Here is a 14,489-nt window from a genome sequence, read left to right as displayed (position 1 = left end):
ATTTACAATGGACATCAGTCAGTCAATATGCCTAATCAGATTCTGCCTCTGCCCGTCATTTGTAATTCTTCATTATTTTCCATCTCTGCGTTATAGATTACAAGTCTGGGACCATTAATCTGAAGATTTGGACTGAAACAACTCAGATGGTGAATTCATGTGTTTGTCAGATGTCCGAGAGGGCGTCTGGAGCTACTGAATTAACTAAATGCTGGTCTGTGGAAGTAGAACAACTGCTGGAGGGTTTGTGTGTGATTTCAGTGAGACGGTCAGTGAAAAATGAGGATTTCATGCGGGTCTTAAGTGAAAGACACCAGACACGCTCATTGGGTTTTTGTGTTTTATGTCAACTAACCATAAACAAAATTATTCTTATACTGATTTTTAAACTTTTCTTTGTCCCATCTCTAAACTAAACCCTTGCATAAAATATTCTGAATTTTTACCTTTCAAAAAATACAAATAAATAAATAAAAATTAATGACATGATGACAATGATTGTAATTTTAAGTGTTTAAAAACTGCAAAAACACAACTGTTAACAGTACAAACACTGCGATAGATCTAACTTTACATTACATATAATTTCACAGCAGGATGCTGTTAATGTAGCATTTTGCATATAAGAAAGACTTTGTACTCATTGCAGTAACAAACCATAAACTGCCATTCCCAGAATTCTCTGTGTGACAGCTCAAATTTAATATATAAATAACTGTTTCTTAGGTTTTTATCATTGGTAATATAGATAAGGCTTACGTAACATCTTATGTTGTTAAATTGTTTTTTTTTACACTATTTAACTATTGAAAAGTTTATATATATATATATATATATATATATATATATATATATATATAAAACCAGATGATTCAATAGAAGCATACATGATTCAAAATGCATGTTGAGCTTCAATAGAAGCAAGAACATGCTCAATGTCAGAAATGTCATAAGTGACCTATAGAGTAAATAGTGCATGATATTTCTCATTTTTAAATCTTGATGTTTCTTTCCATGAAATAAATAAATACTATTAGCATTTCACTGCATACACATGTAATTCACACTCTCAATGCATTTTATTTCAGTTTTCCCATTAAATTTCCTTTCCTCGCTGTTGCTTTGGGTTGATCGGTTTGGTCTTTTCTGCTCCAGATACAGGCAACACCTGGCCATAACAGAGTCACATGACATTGAGGTCAGGATCACACACAATGCATGGCTTTGTGTTCAGGTGTTCTGCTAGACTCCCATGTGATCAACTCTTTGTGACACATGCAGAAAGAGCAGAATATATGAACTTTCATTTCCAGACCAAAGAAGCTTTATTCGTGCATCTTGACCACTTCCTGATGCAATCCAGAGAAAACAGCAAACCAGCTTTTCTGGGACATTAAAACATGAAATTCGTCTCACTCATTTTACCTTAGTCACATTAGGTGGGACTAAACGGTTTCAAGAACAAAACGTGGAGAGCTACTTTGCATTATGCTTGTGAAATACTTGTGTAAAATGTGTATAAATCAAATCCAAGCAATGACATTGAGACTAGACATTATTGCTCTTTCATATTGTGTGCTTGAAAGTTTTGAACAATGACAAGTCTGAGAAAACTTAGAGCCAAGAACGGAAAGAAAGGATAATTGTACATTATAATGGTAGAAATATTGTGGAGGTGACATGTTCAGACTGAAGTAATAATTCCCCTGTGTGGCAGTCCCTTAGTGTGGTACTGATTCAACCATGTCAACCCTCTCAATGGATCCGAGACTGATCATTTTAATACCCAGTATATTAAATATTTCATCACCCACAGTTCAGCAAATAAATCACAAGACCTGTTCCCTTTTTTAGAAAAATTCACAGTTTATTGAATGGATAACATCTACAAGAATGTTGAAAAGTTGAAAATGTTGAAAAAATAATGCACTCCACACAAAGTTCAAGGGTTATTCAAGCCACTTTGTTTGTTGAACACAATGTGCTGTCAGACCACAGCGCAACATTTGGTCATAGTGGTCATCCTTCCCTGTCGGCAAAGCTGAATGAAATGGGCAACTCATTGGGTTTGTGACCTCGCGTCTTCAGCTGCTGGACACTAATGAGGGTGGCATGTGCTGGAGAGAGTGCTCTCAACCTGCAGCAGAGAGAAAAACACTTTAGAAAGTGCAGTCATTTAGACCCACACTACACACAGAAATGTGTCATTAAACATTATTCAACATGAGGAGATTAAAGTTAAAATTGCATTTAATTCTGTAAAAATGTGTCAAAAATAAATCGCAGTGCATTCATGTCATCAAATGTAATTTCTCAATTACTACAATAATTTTGTTCAAGTGTACTATATTTACAGCAATTTTTTTGGGCCATTTCTTAATTCAGTTTGACATTTGTCCTACAATTCAAGTTCAAAAAACTAGGCAATACTACAGTATATAGTCAGTGATTGTGTTTAAAATCATGGTAAAACTTTAGCATTGGAATTAATTTTCACTATTAACAAGTTGTTCATTAGCATGCCTATTATTAACGTATTGGCTGTTTATTAGTTCTTATAAAGCATATATTCTGCATGACCATCAGTGCTTTAAGTGGGCCGGTACGCACCGGTACTCAGTACCGCCACTTCCAAATATAGCTCTTGAGCGTACCTCCACCTCTCCATGCGCCCAGAACGTGCTTGTAGCGTACCGGTACGCTCATTTGGACATCTGTTTTAATAGAGGTTTTAATCTTTTACCTGCACTGCCGATTTTCAGAGCGCCCTTCACAATGCAAGCTTCCTAATTCATCCCACCCAGAGCAGAAACTACATTACCCATTCACCCTTAAGTTATACAAGTGAATAGCGCATGTGTCGCTTTTCCCACTGTAAGTGTCAACAACTCAACGTGGCCGGAGAAGGTGTGTGAAACTCGTTATGAGTGTACACTCGGTTCGTTTAATAATCAAATACAGTTAACAGCACTTAATATGTTCTCTTGGCTTCAGACTTTGAATACTGAAAGAACAAGATCAGAATCAGATGATTCGCTGACTGACACCTCACCAAGTCTGAATGATATCACTGCAGGTCAGACTCAAGCTAATGAAGTAATGCAGCTCTTTCAGGTAGGGTGACCAGACGTCCCGAAAAATTTCGGGACAGTCCCGAAATCTAAACTGTTGTCCCGACTCCCGAATCTGGCCCTAATTGTCCCGAAAATTATACTAAAGCAAAATCTTGAGTATTTATTGTCTGATAAACATTAAGAACTGTCTGCGGAGGTTGAGTCGTCCTGCAGCCCCCGCTGGCTGCTCATTGGCTGCAGCATCTTTTTTCTAAGTTCTAAAAAATACCGTAGGCGGCTAGGCACAAATTTAGATATTCATTTATCTAATTAATATATAGCCTATGCACAAAGACAATATGATATTTTTGTCCCCTTTTTGTTTTAAAGCTTGATGAAGAGAGAGAGCGCAAGTTGCTGCAGCTGCGAGGAGGACAGTGATGCACGCGTACAGGAGTGATTGACAGTTCGTGGCACTGTGTACAAAAAATACTCCGCTACACAATTATTTCGTTATTTTCGTTTAAGCTTATTAACGTTAGCGTTACAGAAAGGTCTGATTTACGTACTGTTACAACAGTCATTGTTTTTTTGTTTTTTTTTTTTTACAATGACATTTGAGTTCATGATTTTAATGTTGCTGTTTCTTGTGGCAGACTAAAGAGTAATGACAGACGGTTGATCTTTGAATAAAAATGTGTTTAGTTAAGATTTGAAATTCATTATCTTTTATTACAGGCTACGAAGTCTAATATCATAAGCCCCCCATCCCGTCACCCAAGACCACAGACCCCAACCCCCCCGGTAATAAAATAGGCTATAATAGAGTACCGGCACCTCTTTTGGGCCACTTAAAGCACTGATGACCATATTCTACTTCCCTAATCCTACACAATCACTAAACTTAACAACTATCTTACTAATTATAGATAAGCAGCAAATTTACAGTTTATTGAGACAAAAGTCGTAGTTAATAGTTTTCCCACTGAATAGTGATATTGGACCTTAAAGTGTGACCAAAATCATTTTAAGCACAAACTATTTTACAGGTAGCTCATCTCATAATAAATTTGCGTTAGAACTTTCCATCAAATACAAGCTCTTCAAGTAGAAATCAAAAGGTGATTCTCAAAAAAAAAAAAAAAAAAAGTATTTCTTTCATAAAGAGTTGTTCTTCCTCACTCGGGTCTGTAAGTGATTTGACACAAAGCACTAATTCTGACATTAAGCCCTCACAAATCCCTTGCTGCTCAGTTAGTCCAGCTCAAGCTACCACGATCATTTCATTTATCAAGAAACTGAAAAGAACGTCACCCTCTCTCTCTCTCTCTCTCTCTCTCTCTACAGCACACTGGAAGAGGCCTCATAAGCATCACAAAGTTTTCCACACAGCTTGCCAGTTTTATTAAAAGTTGTCTAGCACTAGAAGGGAATCTGACATTCCCAATATTCCAGGCTGTCTGTCGGCAGGCTTACTATGTATTACGATACCTCTTTAATATAGATACACGCTTAATCCAAGTGTACAGTTTGAGGAGAACAGATCAATGAGAAATAAAACATGGAGGATTGTAGCAAAATGAACTGTCTCTATTGCCCTGTCAGACTTTAAGTGCACATTCATAAGCTGAATTCTGAAATGGTTTGGCTCTAATAGACTCGGGATGGCCCTCCGACTGCTGCTCTCGAGATCTTTCTTCTGAAATGAAACTTCATCGCAGGCACTTCTTCACGAAGGTGCCATTGTTTTGCTCTTTTCTGTGCTTCAAATTCGCAATAAAAACAAAACAGCACAATGCAGGCACAAGACGAAATGACGCTTTAAATTTCATCGCCTTCGAGATCTGACTCGCGTCCTGAAATGGACACTTCTCACTTCCACGACTCCTTCCACCGACCAGGAGTTTGACTTCTCAAAGGAAACTAAACCCTGCCTCATTATGAAACGTGAATCACTTCGAGTCTAAACCATTATCACAGTACAGTACGTGCCTGACGAGAAAGATCACCAAGTTCTCAAAAACCTTCATGTACTGTCTGCTAACAAAGAGGAAAACAATAATGGAGTGTCCGACACTTTCTCGTCTTCACCTTTGTTCCTCCTCATCTTATCACATGGGTTTTGCTTACACGTCTCCTTATAACCTGATAAGAGTGTTGTTGTTTTTTTATTGTTTTGAAGAACACAGTTCTGGGAGGGTCTGCGTTTCTGTCTCCCCTCATTATTTCTTGTTCGCTGTTGGGCAAGAGAATAACTTATCTGATTCCACTTACCCCCCTGTAGCTTCTTCTCTTTTTGGTTATTATAGTATTATATTTCTTAAAACCTTAGAAGGCGATAACAAGCATGAGATTTTACTCTGGAGAGGGCATTTACACTGGTTAATATACTGTTAGCCGTATCTTAGCAGTACGCTAACGTGTTTCCAGGCTTCCTTTGAAGTTTAACTGCAGGTAGGATGTTGTGGACGTCTTGCCAGAACTTTCTTCAGTGGCTTGTTCGATTTGTCTCATCCAGCCATCTCCATTATAAATCTCTTGTCCCAGAGAGTAAATAATTAAATACAAAAATCAAGACGACAACAAAAAGTACTTCAGCCCAGAGGAATAAATTAAAAGTGCTTGCTACATACAGCACGCTGCCTCAGGAGAAGCATGTACCTTTGAAGTGTGGTCCAAGACCGGCACAGATATGTTTTTCAGCATCTGTTTGCTTTTACTGACTCTGCAGAATTCATCACCCTATCTGTGTCAGATTTCTCTCAGAATGCACATTATTTCTCTGAAAAATGAAAGAGGTGCTTGAGCCACGCTTGCCCGAACTGAACCCTGCATCAAGCATCTTGCTTGATGTGACCACACTGCTGTCCTGAATGAAAAGAGCAACACCATCTAAGAACTCACCTAGATTCAGTTAAATTAAGTGTTCATGTGCACTAAATACTGATTACAGGGGCAATAAGAAGTACATTTGCAGTTTGGGCCACTAAACTATCTTTTTAATCAAAGATGATACTCCAGTGCAAAAAAGCAAAAAAAAAAGTTTTTTTGAAAAGCTTCAAAGGGCTCTACACGATTCCAGCTGAGGAATAAGGGTCTTGTTTAGTGAAACAATTGGTCATTTTCTAAAAAAATAAAATATATATATATATATATACATACTTTTTAACCACAAATGCTCGTCTTGCACTAGCTCGACCTCACGCATTACGTAGTCATGTTGGAAAGGTCAAACTTGATTTAGGTGGAAGTACCGACCCAGTGTTTACAAGAGAAGGAGGACGGTTCAGACGTTATGGTATGCTGAATGACATCTACTGTATGTCTTTGTATCGGTTTATTATTTAAAATGGTTGTGTGTGTGTGTGTATCCTGGATGTTTAAATTGCAAAATCTAGGAAGCGCATCGCAGTGCATGATAAGCATTTTAGGTAAAAAAAATATTTAATTTTTTTTTTTTTTGAAAATGGTCAATCATTTCACTGGATAAGACCCTTAGTCCTGAGCTGGGATCATGTAGAGCAATTTGGACCTTCAACCTGTTGGTCCCTGTTGATGTCCACTATATGGAGAAAATCCTGAAAATCCTGGAATGGACGAGATCTCAGTAAATGCGCGCTGAACGATGACATGAACTGACTTTAACAGAAATATTGACAATATATACTATTGACTTCTTTTTAGAGTTGCTACATCAGAACTGAATTTTGTTTGCATTACTGATAACACTATGAAGCTGCTTTCATACAGTTTGTTTCTTTAAATATAAATAAAAGTCACTTGATTTGTTTGGCACCTTAGTTTTGGAATCAGCAGCTTGATCAGCAAAATATATTTTTTGGTTCATTGTGCCTTTGATTCCTAGTCAAAGGGTTTTAATTTTTTTTCCTTCGATTCAACTCAACCAACTTTAACTGGTAAATTGTTTTTCTCCTTCTGTGACCACTTCTTAACCTCAGATATGACCCCTTATTTTATGTGACACAAGTCATGAGTCTACTAACCTTCCTTTCTCACATCAAAGAGCACCGCACGTCCTCGTGGGCATCACTAGAAGGAAAGAAAAAACACAATAATTAGTGTCATGTGTGAATGAACTGCTCCTATACGTCTAGTTAAACCAGTCAAAATCTCCCTGCTTCTTTCTGGCCTGAAGTAAATGACGTGACCTACTTCTTCCTCCACCTACAGCTCTTTTGTTGGTGTAGATAAAAGCACCTCCTCACCACATATCTGACAATGTATAAGTAAAGCACAGTCTCACTCCCAACCCAACAGGAACACTAAAAGAGTTTCAGCTATTATAAATAATTTACAGAATTTTTCATTCGCCCTTTTAAACCCTCTGCAAAAAGCACATTTGGCTCAGTTTAAAAATATATGCTCCACATATCCGCTCGGTGTATGAAGGCGAATCATAACCTGGAGAAGCCTGTGGTTTAGCGGAGTCTCACATTGTGCCGAAGTCAGTGTTGATGTGAGAATAAATATATCTGGGACTATGGGTCGTAGGAATATGAAAATGCTAAACAAATACAGTCCCTGACCAAGACGATAAGAACCAACTCAACTATTTCTCCATTCAACCGTACAATGTTTATCCTGCTACTATTTAATCTAACTAACGCACATAATCACTCTCTTTTCTTGTGCCGCTGAATCAAGTGCTTTGCCCTGGGTACCCACGCTTTGGTACAGCCCTGGCATACTGCAGTGTTTCCATGGAGATTAGGATAAACCTATGCTCCTCCACCAGGCAAGATGGGTGAGGACGAGCATCCATGTACACACAAACACACCCCCACCTTGGTATCTGACACCAGACAGCACAAATATCTCTTCGCCAGGGGCTCCTCTCCTTTCATATATGTGCAAATGAATTCATGGCCGTCTAAGAGCGGGCGAGATCAACCCCGTCTACCAACAGCTAACCCAATGGAGCAGGGGCAGCCCTGTCATAGGGCCTTTCAGAAACGGCTAAATCTAGATAAATGCATTTAGCACTGCGTGGAACCGTATTCACTAAAGTGGTGCAATATTTTCCTACTTTTATCATTTTCATAAATCTTTTTAGGTTTGACACAGTAATTAGATATAAGGTAGTTCATATTTATCCAAGAAATTTTTTCCGAGTGTATAGATCTCTGTGTGCTTCTGTGGGCATCCAGGGACATGTACAGTTTATCCCTCTGTTCATCCTGAAATGATTCATTTCATTAGCTGTTATCAATAATGGAACAGTGTGCTTGTTCAGTTCTCCTCTCTCTCCACCAACATTACATATGCACTACCACATACACTTACAAAGCAGGTATGAGCCCACAATCACACACTAAAACGCACACACAACCTACAAACACCATCTGATTTAGATATCAGTCTGCTCATCACACTACTGCAATCCGTTTTAAATCATTACCCCAAGCCCTCAACTATATATATATATATATATATATATATATATATATATATATATATATATATATAGATACATACACACACACACACACACTATGTTAGTTAGTATTAACACTATTGTGTTAGTATTATTTATTTCTATTTATTTATTTAGCTATTTAGCAGAATAATAATAATAAACATTATACATAATGTATAAAAGAAAACACATTTCTTTATAATTTATTTAGTTTATGTATTATTTAACAATTCAGAATATAATAATAATAATAATAATAATAATAATAATAAATATTGTTGCAGGTTTAAAATCTTATAGCATCTTCATCTCTAACCATAATTTATCCTTATTTTTCCCCAGGATGGAAGAGCCTCATACATTAAAAATAATCCTTTGTGATTGGAGGGCTAATTTGAAGTGTCAATTATTCTTATGCAAATGCATATGTTCTTTCTCACATTTCAAAAGAGGCTGAGCACAGATGGCTACCCACAAATCATGCCACGCAAGGCAAAGCAGCCGGCCAGACAATAAGACCTTGTATAATGTGATGATGGTGTCTGCATGTCTGTCTTCCCTAACGCTAGTGGATGCTCTTAATGATTGCAATGCTTTGCTACATAAGATGTAAACTAACTCGTTTACCACCATGGAATGATAACCTTCACTATGAATCAGCTGATATGGATATACACATGAGTAATTATCGGTAGAAGTAAATAAAAACACAAAGAAGATATTGTAGATTAAAGTAGCAATAATATAGAGCTACGTACTGTACATTTTGCATTCTATGAAAGGCGGTATTCAAACTATTGCCCAGATGCACTATTTAAGCATACACTTACAAATGTGGGCAGCAAAAAGGAGAAGAAAGAAAGAAACAGGAAAGTCAAACAGAAAGGAAGAGACAGTAAGGAACAAGAGGCTGCTCTCTCAGCGTGACCTGAACAAGCCACTAAAACCTGATTTCTGACAGTTTGCTAGCACTCAGGCTGAGAGACAGCGGCCTCTATGCTTTCACGCTAAAGACCATGATTTTGCCTCTGAGAAGTCGGCCGACAGACACGCCTGCTGAGAAACCAAGCAACACCTGACAAATATGTGGATAGGCTTCAACAAACTAGCATGGTAATAATCACTTTAAGTGCCGCAGAGACAACTTAGTCATGTGGAAAAATTAGCTAACGTTTTAAATGCAATTCATACCAAAACACATTTTCTTTTTTTTTCGGAAAAGGAGAAGATAAAGGAAGAGACTGCACAACAAAAGACAATGTTCCTTGACCTTCTCAGCTGATCCATCGGTTAACAAAAAAGGAAGAGAAAAGACGACGGCAAAGAAAACTTTTCAGAAGAGTGGATCAAACAACCAGCTCTGGCGTCTTGTTACAGCACAACAATGGAGCCATTGAAACCAAGACTGAACACGGCCACCGGGTCCACAGGTTCTGATTGTCTCACAAAGGGTCAAGAGGGAGAGGAGAAGCTGAGTGTTGCGATATTTTAGACGATAATGGTGCTCCAGAAATGAGAAGGTTTCAGTTTGCCAAGTTTGTTTTGACTTATCTACCTCAGAGGCTAAAGTTGTTAAACCTTGATGGCTAAAGAAATAAGGGAATTGTCCAGACCTTAATGCCCCATGTCCATGTGGATAACGGATCAGCTAACAAGATCCAAGAGTATGTCGAGTGTGAATAAAGTGATACTTTACAGACACACTGTTCCTGAATAATGTTAATTGGGGCATAAAAGCTGAACCCTTTCAACTACATAGCCTAATGCCACTTAGTAAGATACCCACCACACAACGCCCTACCAGGATGCTTTGAAACTTTGTCCATGTTTAGCATGGGAATCCAACTCTTTGACAGTGTAAAAAACTCAGTATGCATGAAATAGCATTTCACCCCCCACCTTTAACTCACAACTAACTGAGTATTATGTGTGTAATCATAATTGTGTCTTCATTTGAACCTGTTGCTGCAACACTGTCAACTTAACATTGGGAGTCAAACGGTCCACTTGTCTCCTCCTTAGAAATCAGTGGATGTCTAGACTACACGGAAAATACAAATGTTTCACTCTCTGAAAGACTCCCCAAACGAGCAAATCCAATGTAAGAAACTCTAAACCTAATCCTATACCAGCAGTGAAGGTTTACTTCCAGCAGGATTCTGAAATCCTCCAATACAAAATGGTGGCTCACTTCACACAAAAAGCTAAGTCCAGACAAGCAACCATGATACTGTCACAAACACTGTCACTGTGAGGGTGGACATGCCTATTCACACAGCTCATACTAGTCTCTCCATGTGCCAGTGTTTTTCTTTTTCACCTATCTCCCCCCAAAAAAAGTGTGTGTGTGTGTCATACACATCAAAACGGTAAGGTGAATCCTTTTGAGTTGGCGGTGCAGTTGGCCACAGAATGAATAAACATCCATGTCAGGAGAAACTGATACACTCCCCTTTTCAAGCAGACGGGCCTCTCGTGGGAAATCCAGCACTAACACAATGGATAGAGACGGCCTTTTGTTGGGTCTCTCAGCTATGGGCTGCTTCTCTCGAGTGTGTAGCCTGAACAGACCACTCCCCTCGGTTCCTATTCCCCCTCACGCACACAATTAACTTTTACCTTTGAATACTAGCCATACTAGAACTTGTTTCTTTGTTACTTCAGAAGGTTGGAAATCAAATCAGCAATGATTAAAATGATCAACTTGGGATGCTGGGATGTTGGTGTACCCGCCAGGCTTAAAAACAGCTAGTTCACGTTCCAGGTTGAAAATTCTGTACTAAATAAAATAGTTCATGACCTCGTGGTAAGGTTTTTTATTTCTGGCTCTAAATTCTCTGAATAGTCTAACATCATGATGTTCATCCAAAACAAACTCTCAAGGAAGAGCTCCCTACAGGTCAAACTGAGGGGATTCACATGAAGTCTGTAATATAATCATAATATACAATAGAAAAACCATATTAAACAAAGCTGCAATATTCCATACTATGTTGACCGCAGTGATGTGACAATGGCTTTTAAGTGTTACTCCACACTAAAATCTAGAGCTTTAAATCTTGAGCTAAGTTTGCACTTTTCCAGTCTTGCTTGAAGAGACATTTTCTCTCACTTCCAGTCATCTATCATTCCTTTGCACTTTTCCTTGCTTTCAGCTCCCATTTGGGTCAATAAAGTTGTTATGCATGACAGTGTGTGGAGCAGAAAAGGTTTTGGCCGAGCCTGCTGTGTGGCTACAAAGTGAGCCCGTTCTCTTCGGCCAGGCTCAGTTACGAGGCCTGGGCAGTGGGACAAGGATAATATTGCTGGGACATTCACAAACTGATGGAAACAAAAAGATTCAAACCACAGTAATTCTTGGACCCCTTTGTCGATGGCATCTTGATGAACAGGCCAACTAAGTGAAATTAGTAACCTATCTCTCCTCACAGCTGAATGGGGATTAAAGTCACAGACAGGAGGACACAATTTGAAAGCTTTTTTTACTTGGTGCTTAAAAGGGATGGTTGCCTCAAAAATAAAAAATTTGTCATGTACACATTTACTCACCCTCATGTCATTGCAAACATGTATGAATTTGTTTTTCTATCAGATTTCTTTATTCTGTTGCTAACCAAAACATTTTGGTGACCACTGACTTCCATTGCACTGACAATAAAATAACATTGACGTATGTCTTAGGCCCAATCCCAATTCTATTTTATACCCCTTCCCCTACCCTTCCGCCTACCCCTTCTCCGTATCCCTTGAAACAGAGGGACACCACTACCATGACGTCACACGCCATCATTCGTCGACTAGCTCTCACAATACACACATATACTGGTGTGCTTTAGAGCCTTTAATTATCGTTCTGTATTAATGAGCTGCTTACTGACACACACACATATCGGAAATCACGCAGCACACACATCCAGGAGAAAATAAACTTGTCAATGCTGCCCCACAACTTTTATTACATACAGTTTAAATACTGAATAGCTACATTATATTTTCCAGCAGCGAGAGGATACAGTCGCTATTTTTAAGTAAACTCACTCTAAAAAGATAAACGCACAGATGCGAATAAACGCAACTTCCATTTCTCTCTCTCTCTCTCTCTCTCTCTCGAATAGGCAATATTTGAGAAAATGGTTTAGCGATTTCTAATTATTGGGGGGATTAGTCTACGGCAGTTATCGCCCTGATCAGACATATGCTGTGGCACTATCATGCAGTCTGTAATGATATGACGTTAGCAAATATTAGTGATATTTTGCATTCATTTCTTTGAGTAACATGACTGTTAATTAGGGCTGGGTATTGTTCAAAATCTTTCGATCCAGTGACAATTTCGATACCTCAGTTTCGATACCGGTTCCTAACGATACTTTTTTCGATACCATATGTTTTGAAATCCATTTCAACATCAGCACAAATACATTAAACACAAAACTTTTATTTTTCACCATAATTAAAACAAATTCTGGTAACACTTCACACTCAGGATAACATTATTAATACAACTGGTTGTGCTTTTTGGATAGGGGTGTGCTATTCAGCGGCGGACTGGGACCAAAAATTTGCCCAGGCTTTCTGGCCCACAGCAGCCCACCACATCATAACACAAACGCCCCTGTTTTTATGTCATTTATTAATTTTATATTTAAGTAAACAGTTTGGGGATTTTAACCAATAGGGCAACTGATCCTCCATTGAAAAAAAAAGAACAACAGCTGTTCATTTAGCGACTCCAAGTGAGCTATACATGCTCATCAAGACACAAACATTCTTCTAGAACTCACTCTTTGCATTCAGTTAGCAGATCCATGCGAATCATGCATGAAATAGACTCAAACAATAGCTTTATGTGCTTTACAGATGAACTTGAAGTCTTTATTCATTCGAGATGTTCAATAATAGCTCATCTTTGACTCGGTAATAAAAGTTCATGATCAGATTAGTGAACCCATGATTCTTTTGAGTCAATGTTTTAAAATAATCATTTATTTTGTTTAACGAAACCAGTGTGGAAACCAGTGTTTCACAAAGAGATCTGAGGTGCAGGACTCGCAAAATCGTTAGCCCCACCTCCTGGGGCTATTGTGTTTTCCAGTCCGTCCGATGGGCTATCGTGAATAGTGATGTAAATCTCCTAACTTCACTTGCTTCGCGTTGTTCACTCGCTTGAAGGGGTGAAACGGATCATAGCCGATCGTTTGCATTTGTTTCTAAATATTGCTGATTCAAGCGTTTTAAACAATTCACGCGCGTTCGGAGCTTGCGCTCATTCATTCAAAGCACGCGCTGTGAGCAGCATTTCAGACAATGCGCGTACAGAGAATTAATTCATCTTTCGAGTATCGAAATTCACTGTACCGGATAAATCTGCCTCTCACTCTCTGTTTTTTAGACGACGTGAAAGGGGGCATTTCAAGATACGCAATAGAGTAGACCAAACTAAACAGGGAGGGAGGGCAAAACACTCATCCAAACAAATACATCATTAACACTGGCTTTGGTTGCAATACTATTATTGCATATGTTGCACATTGCTGACTCGGCATGACTTTAATAAAGTGTAGCTGGAAACGTTTTGAGAAAAAACAACTACAGTTGTGTTGTGTGACTGCGAGTTTTTTCAGAAATCCTCCCCGTCCCGTCACGTCACGTGGTGGTGGACAGCCAATCATGGCGCATTTGGGTCCTTACATGCACGTATGCTACAAGCTCACACAGCCGCTTGAAAAAAAAAAAAACGGCCGCTTGGCTTTTGGAACCGAAATTTGGCACCGAAAGATAAATAATTGTTCGATACTCATAGTATCAAAGTTTTTCATTTGATACCATAAAGGCATCGAAGTTCGGTACCCAGCCCTACCGTTAATAGGAACTCACAATTGAATGTAATATAAAACAAATGATTACTATTCGTTAAAATCTTTATTTATGCCAAGAAAGCTTACATTTATGTGTCTTTGTTTTGCTGTAGCAGCCATGTTGCCAAGATAATTCATACC

At 38.6% G+C, this 14,489-nt stretch overlaps 1 long non-coding RNA gene across 5 annotated transcripts in view; it reads right to left on the bottom strand.

Annotated features, from left to right (window-relative positions):
* Nucleotides 1–1,841: 1,841 nt before the first annotated feature.
* LOC113049050 (uncharacterized) overlaps nucleotides 1,842–14,489 on the bottom strand; it is a 43,617-nt gene continuing 30,969 nt past the window's right edge. For all 5 annotated transcript variants that reach the window (XR_003276566.1, XR_003276562.1, XR_003276563.1 and 2 more), the window contains 2 exons: nucleotides 7,058–7,103; nucleotides 1,842–2,137 (listed from right to left, as the gene is read on the bottom strand). This is a non-coding gene — a long non-coding RNA (uncharacterized LOC113049050). The remainder of the gene's footprint in view (nucleotides 2,138–7,057; nucleotides 7,104–14,489) is intronic.

This window comes from Carassius auratus, chromosome 30 (genome assembly GCF_003368295.1).
Source record: "Carassius auratus strain Wakin chromosome 30, ASM336829v1, whole genome shotgun sequence".
Classification (NCBI taxonomy): domain Eukaryota; kingdom Metazoa; phylum Chordata; class Actinopteri; order Cypriniformes; family Cyprinidae; genus Carassius; species Carassius auratus.
Note: the sequence above shows the minus strand (reverse complement) of the source record. Positions and strands in the feature narration are given on the sequence as shown.